General features: G+C 39.1%; 1 long non-coding RNA gene across 1 annotated transcript in view; it reads left to right on the forward strand.

Moving 5' to 3' along the window:
- Window positions 1-926: 926 nt before the first annotated feature.
- Window positions 927-13,555, forward strand: part of LOC131908142 (uncharacterized) — a 32,207-nt gene continuing 19,578 nt past the window's right edge. Inside the window, exon 1 of the long non-coding RNA XR_009378559.1 lies at window positions 927-1,113. This is a non-coding gene — a long non-coding RNA (uncharacterized LOC131908142). The remainder of the gene's footprint in view (window positions 1,114-13,555) is intronic.

Here is a 13,555-nt window from a genome sequence, read left to right on the forward strand (position 1 = left end):
CTCATAATGCAGCCACAATCAAGTATCTTATCTAAAAAGTGAGATGGTATCTCCTTTGCATTAGGAAACAGGCAGGTGCCTGGGTCTCAGTGTCATGCCTGATTGTCTCTCTTGTCTGTCTCTCGTTTGGAAGCTCTAGGTCTGACCACACTACAGTCACATCAAGGATTTGCTCTCCTTGCAGGCAGTTCGCTGGATACTTTTCCTGTAACTTTCACCTTTCCGCATAATTCTCATCTTCATTTAGCTACCTCTGATTCATTTTTGGCATCCTAACTTTGTCACTTTCCTGTGGAGGTCCTCTTTCCCTCTTGGCCTATTGGCTACCAGGTTGAGAGGGGAAAGAGACAGAAAGGGTAACAGAAAGCTTTGTTCGCAGCCCATGAGCACAAACAGAGACAGCACTCCTGGAGACAGATTTCAGTGAAACAGATTAATTTTATTCTGGGGTATAAGGAATATATAGGATTGGGGAGCCTGGGGACAAACCCTAATCTGCATTAAGTGGCACATTCCTATCACAAGGCTTTGTATGTGGCTCCTAGTGCAAGTCTTATTAGCAGGGTGTCTGTGCCAAGGGTCAAGCTAAAGATGAATCAGGAATCTGGTTTTAGAAATTTCTTTTAGATAAAGTCAGTCCTCCAGGCCCAGGGACATTCTCCAGATAAGGGCAGGTAGAGGTAGGCAGTTCTGCTGAAGGGAAGGAGCACCATATTGCTGAGTTTATTGAGATAAGCTGAGAGGCTATGGGGAGGCTGTGACCTCTGCCCAGCCAGCAATGTCTTTCAAGTTTCCTAGGTTTGCCTAGTCTAGGCGGAGTTGTACTTACCCATTTAGTCATTGTCTAACTCTTGTTCTGTCTTCTGGCCTCATGCTCAGGAGGGCTGGAGCCATGATTCAATGTGTTAAGAATATGAATGAACCCGTCATTCATTCTTTCCTTTAGGGATATAGTTCACAAAGAAAACCTGTGAGGAGATCATGATACTTCTCTGAGAAAATGTGCCCAGATTGGAGATTTAGATTTCAATTTTCATTGCTTTGTTACAAGTTAAAGAAAGAACTGAGGGACAAATGAAACCTCATCCCTTTTGTGAAATTCTGAGTTCAGAGGTATGTTTCTATCAGGTCATGACGTATTAAAACAGTAATTTCAGCGTCTTTTTCTTCATTAAATTTGTCCTTTGACAATTCCACACATGTATATAATATACACTGATTACTCTGCTTTCCCATCTTCTGTTAGATCCCTTTCTACACCCATCTTCCCTACAAATCTCTTTCTCGCATTCCTGTCTATTCGTTTTGTTTGGATATGCCACTCTGTTATTGTTGAAATCTTGCAAGATAGTACAGTTTTAAAGGGCTTTGGGAAGCATAGACTAATATAGCAATGATTTTTACCAACTTGGTGTAGTTATTTTTTTTATAACCAGCAGAGTACTATGACTAAAGTACAGCTATAAAGATATAATGTAACTGCAATGTCTCCTGATGGATATGCCCAAGGCCCTGAGATTTCTGAGACTCTGGTGCTTCCTTAAATTTGGCACAATGGGGCCTGCCATCTCGAGATGAAATGACTCAACTGTAAAGAGCTGTTTGCTGCAGGGGACTTGAGTGGCTTCCTAGCACACATGCCAGGCAGCTCACAACCCTGAATCTCCAGCTCCAGGGAAGACAACAGTCTTCTCTGGCCTCATTGGACACTTGGATATGTATAGCATACATTCCTATAGACACTTACATAAAAATAAAAACAAATCTTAAAAAAATAACTTGATAAAGTGAAAATATGGGGCTAAATTTGTCTTTAAAATTTATGTAATAAATCTGTTTCATATTTGTCAATGAAGCTAAATCCTTGGTTGCTTCTCAGGACAATCACCAATCCCACATCAGCTTTCTGCTATTCACACTTTATCAGGGGCCAGACAGTCATTGGGGTCAGATGACTTCCATGTGTCAGCCAAATACTAATACTCTGAAGTGTTTTCTGGACATCTCCAACCCATTTTTTTTTTCCTTCAAGTTCATCTAGAATACCTTCTTTCCATATACCTCCATCATTGAACTTTCTTCTTGAGAAAACAATTATTATCTCGATTGTTTGTCTCTCCCACAGGCTGTCAGCTCATTGGTGGCCTTTATTATTCATCTAAATAATCTAAGTGTCTAGAATAGGTCCTGAATCAGAATAAGGGTTCCATTATTGGCTTGAGCCTCAGTTGAACTGAACTGTTCCTTTACTTTTCAAGACTTATAAAGGGCAAGACTTCAGAAATGTCTGCCAGTGCTTGGCAATGAACATTTTTTCATCTCAAATTAAAAAAAAAAAAATCTTGAGAGCACCAGTCCAGAAGGATTTAACTTCCCAAATGTACATGTATTAATTGTTATTACTTGTATGTCTACATGTGGGAGTGGAGCATGGGGTGTATGCATGTCAGGACAACTTACAGGGTCAGTTCGTTCTTCCTACCAGGTTATTCCCGGGTGTTGAACTCTAATTATCAGGCTTTGTGACAAGTGCTTTTAACTGTTGAACCATTTCACCAGCCTTCAAGGAAGATTTAAGAATAGTGTAGAATCTGGAGCAGCTTGGGTTGTTGGTTTCTCAAGGAGAAATGACTTGGTATCCACGTCCCTTATTTCCTCACCAGGTTACTAGATAAGACTAACCTGAAGAATCTAAAGCTTTGAAGACTCACAACACATGAGCCATCACTGCCTAAGTCACAGCTGGAGTTATACCATTCACAGAAGTTATTGAAGCCCCACAGTGATTTAAGTTTAAGTGATTTAACAGTATTGCCAAGATGAGTTCTAAATTCTCACTTGTAAAATGACACTGGTGTGGACCTGACTCTGTAATTTCAGGCTGCAGGTTCACACTGGGGACACATGGAAGCTACTTAAGGTTTAAGAATTGGACTTCTGTTCAGAATGGAATCTGGAATTGTGTGCCATGGGTCCAACTACCAATATCACATGATGGAAGCATCAGTGTCCCGTTCCTGAACCTCAGTGAAGAGTGGCACCACAATTTGCAGAAGCTCGTGATCTCGGGGAATGACTCAAGCTCAGTTTCATTTTTCTTTTCTTCTATCTATCTATCTATCTATCTATCTATCTATCTATCTATCTATCTATCTATCTACCTATTTATTTATTTTTCTGGAGACAGAGTTTCTCTGTATAGCCCTGGCTGTTCTGGAACTCTCTTTGTAGAACAAGATGGACTTGAACTCAGAGATCTGCCTGCCCCTCCCTCCTGAGTGCTGAGATTAAAGGCATGAGCCACCACCATCCCAGCTCAGTTTCACTTTTCTAACCATGGGAAAATAGAAGTACTCTATTCATTTTGGACTAGCATGGGAAATGATAAAGGCTTTTCTAGTGAGTGGTAGTCACTGTGAATTCCTTCTAGATCACAGAGGGGATTAGAGACAGACCTTCCTGCCCTTCAAGTTAAAGTGACTTCTCTTTAAAAGAAATTAATTAACATTCTGTCACTGTTTACCTTTCTGAGTCCTCCCCTCCTCTAGATATGTTCTATACACAAACTTGAATGAATTAATATTTTATTTCTACTTAAAAATAACTACAAAGAGCGTCACATCATGTCATGATGGACATACATCAACAATGTGCTTTAACTTGAACTCTAGGGAAGAATATCTCAAATTATATGCATGAATATTCAATGTCTGTGAATCTTTAAGTTGCAAGTTAATGTTCAGAAAAAAGATGGGTCCTATTTGTTCATACAAATCAGAAAATAATAGACCCTTGCTTTATTGTCCAAACTACAGATGCCTCTTGTACTTCTTTTTTTATCTGGACAAATTAAGTATCTAATTGGAAAAGAAATAAAAAATGAAATTTGATTTTTGACCATGTAATATCTAGCAATTAAGAAAAATTCCCTTCACCAGAAACCAGTTTCTAGTTACTTAAAATGTACAATATTGTATAAAGACCCCAAATGAGAGATTTTTCTATTATAATAGTTATTGCATTTTCTAAAAACTATTTCTTAATAAAGCTATTTTATGCCAAATGATAATATAAAGATACCTCTGAGCACTTGTAGGAGAAATGGAAGCTTTTCCAACTTGTAGCTTGAAATATGCATTCACCTTGATAGTTTCGAATAATGTATATTTAATGCCTAAAAATGTAAGGAGACGGCCGGTGGTGACGCACGCCTTTAATCCCAGCACTCGGGAGGCAGAGGCAGGCGGATCTCTGTGAGTTCAAGGCCAGCCTGGTCTACAAAGCGAGGTGCAAAGCTACACAGAGAAACCCTGTCTTGAAAAACCAAAAAAAAAAAAAAAAAAAAAAAAAAGTAAGGAGAAAGAGGCAGACTTGGATAAATAGAACAGAAGCCAAAGGACTTAGGATTGGACATTGTTTTGTCAAGAAGAGGTTTGGTTTACAAAAAACCTAACTCTCTTTGGAAATAAAGGATAAATAAATTTAGATACTTATGGCTACTGGTCTTTACTAGAGTAACTTAGTCTTAGAAAAACCTCAAAAATTAAAATAAATGTAGGGTCCCTCTCTAAAGGGACTGAAATTTAAAAGGAAACCTGAAGGTTCCCCTCAAAGTCAGTGCCCAGCACATTCTGTATAAATTAACACAGAAGAAACTCATATAGAACATCATGACTGTAATGTAGAGCCCAGAACTTACTCATTCTGCAACAGAAATTTATACCTTTTAACTAGAATCCTCCTGTCTCCCCCACTGTACAATCACAGGCTGCTGTGCTTCCACATGCGAGACCGTGTGCTGTTTGTGTTTGTGTGCCTGGTTTATCTCACATCACATAACGTCTCCAGATTCATCCACATTATCACTAAAGGCAAGATTTCCTTTTTTTAATGGATGAGTAATATTCTACTGTGTGTTTGTATATCAGATATTCTTGATCTGTTACAGCTATAGGTAATAATACTATACTATTTACTTGAAATTTGTTATTAGAACAGATTTTAAGTGTCTTACCCTCCCTCCTGATGTCCACAAATTAACTATGGAGGTGATCAGTGTATTAATTTGATTATGGTTATCATTACAACACGAATACATCTATCAAGCCAGCTTCTGTATCTTGAATATGTACCATTTATATCATTCAAATATTTTAAGATCAAACTAGGAAAAGAGAACAGAACCCATATTGGAGCCGGTGGGGGGTAGGTGGGTGAGGTACCACTCTTTGATTTTATCAACTTAAATGAAGGAAATCTAGAAACTGATTTATTTCATAGGCTAACTACACTACCTACCTATGTTTCTGGAACTTTCATAATACATAATACATAAAATACATAAATAAATAAAGCTTAAAGTAAAATTGGCCATGATGATTATGTTAAGAAAAGATTAGAAACCTTTCTGAAATGTCAAAAAAATTTACACTGAATCAACAGAAACCATGATTTTGTTCATTATTCCCAACATGAACTTTTCCCAAAGAACAGAATGTTGGCAACTTCTGTGCAGACTGTATATAGTTCCTTAATGCAGACAGGCTGCATCCAGTCTCCCTTAGAAGGTTCTTCAGTCGGTGGGTATCCTCTAACAGGAAGCTGTAGCTCCACAGCTCTGTCAGCACTTGCTTACTGCTCCATTAAAATGTTTAGGTCAGAGAGGCCCACCATGTGGAATGTTTTATTGTCTTCTATTTACAAGTCAATGATGTAGAACTAGGAAGAAGCTGTCACTTTGCAGTATCTGAAGGCATCTTAACGAAATGGTATGTCCATGTACCACCAAAGCATAGACAAAAACAATTGCTCTCATTTGATTGTGGAAAGGAAATGTGTTCTAAGCCTCTGAGTTATACCTATGCCGTGATAAACCTGGAAATGGCAAAAGGTCAAATCTATGTATCTGCATGAAACACTTGGGCTCTCATTCACACACCAGGCATGTAGGAGAAGACATATTGCCTCTTCCAAAAGGCCTGCTGTGCTTATCACTTTCCAGAAAGGGCAGCAAGGATTACCGCACAGAGGCCTAAAAAGGCAACTATATACAGCATGAAAAACAGAGACAAAAATAGTTTATCGTTTTACTTAAGAATTATGTCTAGTTTGTTTCAATTTGCATAGTTATTGTCCATGTCAGACAAAGGCCTTCCCCCAGGGGTTTACATTTCATGGTCAAGAGCTGAGAAAATGCAGTATTAACCACAGACGATTGATTTTGTTTAGACTAGGGAATAAGGAGAGGGATAAATAAGCAGAGTCAATGCAGGTACTTAGAAAGAGAAACAGCAGCAAACCTTCCTACAGTGAGTGGGTAGCTGGCTCGTGGATATTCTCCATTACTAGACAAGATGTGGTGATGACTATTATTATATTTTATTTCTTCCCAAATCTATTGTTTCCAAATTATTTTAGCTGAGTCACTTCTTAGGTAGACTGGTGCCTCCCTCCTGAATTCCTGCTGGGTGAAGCTGCTCTGTGGGCTTCAGGATTGGAGAAGAGCTTGGCTAGTCTGCAAGAACAGGTTTCTGCAGAGTGAAGAATGTAGTGTGAGGGTCACCAAGCCTCCTCTCCAGGAGAGAAAGGAATCCTCCCACTGTATTAGGAAGAATGAAAGAGATCCAAGCCATGTGCTTTTAATCATTTTAACGGATGGCAGTCAAAATGCCAATTAAATAAATCTTAGGAATACTGTTTATACCTCAGATTTAAGTGACCTTGAATGTTTTCTGGACCTCCAATTTATCACGAACAAATCCATACTGAGCTCATAGGCAACACATTAATCATCTGCCATACAAAGTAAGCTACACAATGAAATTAAATTAAATCTCAATTTACCAAAACATTAACATGCTAACAACTATCAACTTTGTGAAGTCACAGTGTAGGGATGAAATGAATAGAACAGTACACTCACTATACTAAACGATGTAATCGAAGTTAAAAAGCTGTTTTCTGTGTTCTTTGAGAGAAAATAACACGTTGTTTACTTTAATGCAGTGACATTTTATTTTGTGATTAATTTTAAAATAACATTGTAAAAACTACAAACTCATTTTAATTTGACAAGCATTTGGTAATTAAATTTCAAACAATGCTATGGGAACCCAGAAAGCACTCTTCCTTTGACATGTATTTTATAATTTATTTTAAAACAATGCCACACAAATCTGCAAAGGCATAATTCATTTGGGAGTTCATTAATTATGCAAATGAGTTGCAATTAACAAATCTGTTCCAAGGATGGCATTTGCATAATAATGAACTTCATGTTTGTGACATTATTTAATAAGATACCTTTGTGCATTTTTAAACAAAACACTCTTGTGAATACTATATGATGAGTTGGGGTTGAAAATGGACATGTAGTCAATGAGATTCAAAACTGCATCATAAAAATGTTAAAATAAACAGAATTATATGTAATTCAAATAATAAATATGGATTTTTAGAACACAGGGGTTTTGATTAGTCTAAACTTCCCTAGATAACATAAGACATCGATTTACATTTATAAAGACTCATATACAAATTAGGCTAAAGTAAGCTGAACCAAGCAAAACTATAACTTCATTTTAATATTTCTAGTGAAAGTGGGTCATATTCTATACATGTGAATCATAAATCAGAAACTTTTTTATTAAAAATGAACATATTATATGTCAAAAGACTTCTTTCACAAACTTATGGCAGGATGCCCAAAAAACCTTCATCACTTTTCAATCAGTAATAATTTTCAGTCATCGACAAAGGATGTAACCGTGGTCAAGTTAGTGTGGATAACAGCAAGGTAAAGGGCTGGGGCGATGGTCGGTGTGTAAGTGTGCTTGCTTTGCAGACATGAGGCCCTAAGTTTGAGTCCTTACCATTCTTCCAAGAAGCTGGGCTTGGTTGTGTGCCTAAGAGCCCACAAAGCAAAAATAGGCAGATTCCGAGAACTCACTGGCCAGACCGCCTAGCCAAAACTCGAGCTTCATGTTTAATTAAAGACCCTACCTCTAGGTAATAAAGCAGATGGAATAAAGAAGGACAGCCTATGACTGCTGTGGCCTCCACCTCTAGGCACATGAACCCACACACTCCAGTGCATGTAACACTCACACACACACACACACACACACACACACACACACACACACACACTCACGAAAGACATATTACTACCTTTATGTGAGATGAGGGTCAGAGACATGAAACACTAAAACTCAATGAAAATTATGTGTGGTGATATTTTATTTGTGCTGAAATTTTATTTGTATGTTAGTAAATAAAGTTTGCCTGGAGATCAGAAGAAATAACAAGCCATTTTAAGTAAACACAAAAGTCAGGCAGTGGTAGCACATGCCCTTAATCCAATCACTTGGCAGGCAGGATCTCTGTGTGTTCAATGCCATACTAGGGAACAGAGCCAAGCATGGTGATGCAAACCTTTAATCCCAGTACCAACTATAGAGACCTGGAAGTCTGTACAGACACGCAGTGACAAGGAAGTGAGGTAGCTGGGCTAAGAGCCAATGAGAGGGCAGAACAGCAAGGCAATAAATGCCTATGTAGACAGGAAGTCGTGGCATTTTGCAAGCTGCAGAGCTGGTGAGATAAGGTTGGTTGGTTGCTCTCACCATTTGAGGCCTTTCCTCAAATTCAAGAGACTAAACTCTCTCCTCTGAGAGAGTTTTTGTTAGAGCATTTCAAAGCCTCATCCTTTTGTGATAAATGGACAAAAGGCTTGCTTGTTTTAAAGCTAGACCACTACTTTCTTCTCAAATCCTGCAAGCTCCTACCAAATTCACTTTCTGTTGTCATTACTATCGTGACACTATTCCTAGGAAGATGTGAGCAAACATCTATTCACCCCAGATAGGGAACCTATGACAAGACTACCAAAGTCCAGTTTGGTGAAAAAATGACTTTTATTGGGGTTATTACAGGAATATGGGGCAAGAAGATACTTATAGGAACAGAAAACAACATGTACGTAGCTCAACACATTGGAGAATGTCTTTCCAGGTAGTTTAGTTCATCTCTGCTTCTTTCAAGCAGGATAGAAGTTGGTGCACTTAGAGAAGGAGGAGTCTAGTGCATCTGTTCTGTTTCAGTGACTTCCTGAAGCTATTGACTTGTTTATTTCCTAAGCTCATGGATTTCCCTGCAGAATTGAAATTCTTGCCTTCCTTTTAGAACATCTTGTTGTTACATTCCTGTAAACATCCTCAGTCTTATTGAGCTTGCTCCTGTTACCTCATCTCTTCTGTATCATTCTGTGATTCAACAAGTGTGATTAAACTTGAGTGGCAGCTTCTAACCTCAGAGGAAACTGCTACACAGCATCAGAGAACTCTGGGGTGATACAAAAGCACACAGTACTCAAGCTAATCTTCCATAAAGCAAGTTTCCTAAATGAATGAAAATAACTACCACTTCAAAAATGATATAGGAAAAGAAATTCAAATAAAACGTCACTTTGAATAAAGAAAGGATCCAGATGTCTGTGTAAAGACAGAGGATTTTAGTGGTGCCATTGATTCTTAGTCCCAAGTGGTAGGAAGCAGAGGTTGACAGCTTGCTCAAATCTTACAAGCTAGAATTCAACTGTTTTCCTCCAGAACTGTACACCATTTACCAACCTAGCTGTAACCATGGCCCTCACAAGGGGCAGGCAAAAAAAACCTTCACATGGTGTTATCTGGAAAGTGGGCCTAGGATGGCACTAATGATCCTGACATTGAAAACAGATGTCAGCCACAAGCCCTTGACCATCAGTGGTGTTATATGGTTCCAGAGCAGCTAGCTGGTTCAAACAGCTTCTTTGTGTCTCAAATACCCACCACATTTCAAAGTGTGAAAAGTGCCGGGCAGTAGTGGTGCACACCTTTAATCCCAGCACTCGGGAGGCAGGCAGATCTCTGTGAGTTCAAGGCCAGCCTGGGCTACAGAGTGAGTTCCAGGAAAGGCGCAACGTTACACAGAGTAAACCCTGTCTCGAAAAACCAAAAAAAAAAAAAAAGTATGAAAAGCACAGAATATTTTTTTTAATTGCAACTGTACAGTAATTGAGTTTTTGGTGACGATTAAAGTATCAATGTTACTTGCTTACATTTGATTCTTGCAAGTACCTATGTAAAAGAAATTATGGAATGAACACTCCCATCAAGCACCTGAGCATTTTGAGTCATTGGAATGCAAAGCACTGTGCTACAGTAGCATACACAGGATTGTTGAGAGAGGCAAATTGTTGATCAAAGATAAACATTGAGGGTAAATATTGTCCCCCCCTATATGTTTTATATCGAATTGTATACCAGAAAGAGAAGGAAGGAGACCCCTACCTCACAAAACATGTTTTTCTAATGCCACTAAAGGCAGGCTTTGACATTCATTGTTCAGTGTTTATGTTCCCTTAATCCCCCTAAAGCATCCAGGTGCTCTCAAGATCTCCATGCTATCCTCTCTGTGTGCTCAGCCTAAGGTGGTGACTGTGCTTTCTGTCCTGCACTCCTGTCCACATGATTTCCTTGCCATGCTCACTTTACTGTTTCAAATCTCATTGCCAGGATTGGGCACATAGCTCAGTGGTAGGACACATGCCTAGAAGATACAAGGCCCTTTTGAGAGAGGGAGAAAGAGGGACAGAGGGACAGAAGGAGAGAGAAAGGGAGAGGAGTTGCCCCAAATTGTTATTCCCTTGGAGCAGGTCTGCTCAGCAGCTTTCCAGTGGGTAGATGAAAGCTTCATAGATCATAAACATTCTCTCTGGGTTTTGACTTAAAATAAGTCAGGCCAAATGAGGTTGACCCTTGAGTGCTATAAAGATACAAGTTCATCTTTTAAAAATGTTAACCAACAATTATTATTCAGCTATTTAGAATAATAGTTTACATCTCCAGCTGAACATTATACACTTCTAGGAATGTTTCAGGAAATCCATTGTTCTATCCCCAGCCCAGGGTGGAGATGGGGAATTAGAGCCCTTTAAAAGATTCTCAGGTGAGCCTGATGTGGAACTAGAGCCTGTGTTAGGCTGTGAAGAAGGGCTCAAAGCATTGTTGATGGCAGGAGCTCTTCTGTTCCATCCTGCAGGTTTTGTTCTAGCTTCCTGCTAAGTATGATCCAAGCGTCTTTCTTCCTTTATCCTTTGATCTCTCTTTGGCTGTATTGATCTTTAAGATGTGTTAATTGTACACAGAGATTGTGTACACTGTTCATACTGTTTTCTAGTTCTAGTCCAAAGGTGTGTAAATGCATGTATAAACACAGGCATTTTTAATGGATGCTGCTATACACTAGTCAAAATAAGTATATATATTTCATTTAGTCATTATATTAGTGGAGATAAGCAAACAATAAACAAATGAGAGAAGGAATAATTATAATAACTACTAGTATTATTAAAAAGTAATAATTACAATTTATCAATATGTGAGCCGAGTAATCGTATTTAGCCTCAAAAGCACTTGTTTGTTTATAGAAAGAAGTTCTCAGCCATCTCAAAGTAAAGTATCACACTCCCCAAATTCTTATCTGTGTTTGTGCCCTTTCCCACAACCTCCCTTGAGAATCCCTGATAACATGGCCATCAGATGTCATGTGGCCTGGCAGCCAACAACATCCTTAACTTGTTAGACATTAAAATTGGCAGACTTAGATGGCTGTCAAAGAATTCTTAGCAGTCTTTCCTTCTTCATAGCTCCTCGAAATGCAATAGTAATCGATTGTATCAAATTCCAAACAGCGTTCGTTTAATAACATTGTCTACTTACTATGTACCAGGTTTTGTGCTTTCTGTAAACTTACCTTAGAGGAAGAAGAAGAAAGAGAGGGAGAAGGGTAGGGAAGAGGTTGAGAGAGGAAAGACAGGCAAGGAGAGGGGAGGGTGACAGCAAGAGACATTTATAGAGTTGGAAGTTTGTGAACTGGGCAACTGTGGAAGCACCTTGGATAAGAACAAGATAGGGAGTCAAGTAAAGCTGCCCAGAAGATGCACAGGGCTACAGAAATGGCTCAGTGGGTAAAGTTCTTACTTGGCAATGTTGGCAACTGAAGTTGGGATCACTAGGACCCCTGTGAAAAGCTCATGAGTCTGTGATCCCTCTAAGCTCACAGGTCAGCTAGCTTGGTGTTTGTGTATGAAATGCTGACACAAACAGAGTGGAAGGCAGGACTGACACCCAAGGCAGTCCTCTGACCTACACACACACACACACACACACACACACACACACACACACACACACCATACATGCGGACCATCTCACACATAGAAGATGCATTCTGAGACAGCACACCAGTCCCATGAAGAAAGGGGCAGAAGAGCTCCCCCCAGGGAGATGAAATGCAAGGCAGCAGGCTCAAAAGTGAGAGGACACACAGTCTAATGGAGAAACCAGACGTTTCCTCCGTTTGGCATGAACTACCTACATATTTGACCTGCTAAAAAAAGATTGATATAGATTATTACATTTGTTGTTAAAATAGTCATTTTTGTCATGCTTCTGTGTGGAGGCACATTGTTCCACCCATTGATCTTCATCAGGAACACGTATCTATCTCAATCTTAAAAAAAGATAAGTGTAAATGAGGTCTGTCATGCGGTCACTGCCACACGGGTGCTCATGTCCAGAAGAGAAGAATTTTCACTTGTCTAGGTGAAGATGGCATAAGCCAGTCGCCCTGCTGACCCATGGTGGATAGGGAGTAAGAGTGAAAAATCAGCATAGGATAGTATAGGCTTCCAATATTGGCAGAATTTTTGTTCTGCACTTAGATTACAATATACTGACTGATACACAGGATATATCCAATCAAATGACCTGTTATTATATAGAGTTTGATATTGTTCAATGCAAGCTAGATAACAGTAACAAGAAAAGAAAGGAAGCATAGAGGAGAAATTATTAGTTTCTAGAGAATTATTACTTTACCTAAGATGATAAGAAAGCTCCCCCTTGCATTTTATAATTGTAAAGCAGAACAGAACTGCAAAGACTGTCTTTCAGGGTCTTCCTGGGTCTTATTGAAGAGGTGTCTAAGAGAGCAATGCTCACAGTTGGTTGGTTTCACACAGTGGCATGACATTTTATGCTTGCTGAATACTTTTTAATCTGGCCCATCCTGTCTCCTCACTGGTGCCCATGAAGACAGCAGTATTGATTGAATCTGAGGAATCATTCAATTCCCTATGGCTCTCTGGCTAAATCTGTTCAAACAGGACAAGGCCTCATTACAAACACAATCTTCTTTATGGGGGTTCCATCTTAAATAAAAATATCAATGGTAGAAAAAAAATGAAAATCTACTATTCTAATGAGAGAAAATGCATAGGAAATGACTAGATCCTTCATTCAGAGGTAGCAGAAGCTAGGGACTATAGCTGAATTTCTGTCTCTTCCATTTAAGCTTCCAAACTCATTCAGTTTTCTTATCCATAGACCAATAGCAGTGATAGTACACTTATGCGCTCTCTCTCTCTCTCTCTCTCTCTCTCTCTCACACACACACACACACATACACACACACCACACACACACACACACACACACACACACACACACAC

Source organism: Peromyscus eremicus, chromosome 4, assembly GCF_949786415.1.
Source record: "Peromyscus eremicus chromosome 4, PerEre_H2_v1, whole genome shotgun sequence".
NCBI classification, from domain to species: Eukaryota; Metazoa; Chordata; class Mammalia; order Rodentia; family Cricetidae; genus Peromyscus; species Peromyscus eremicus.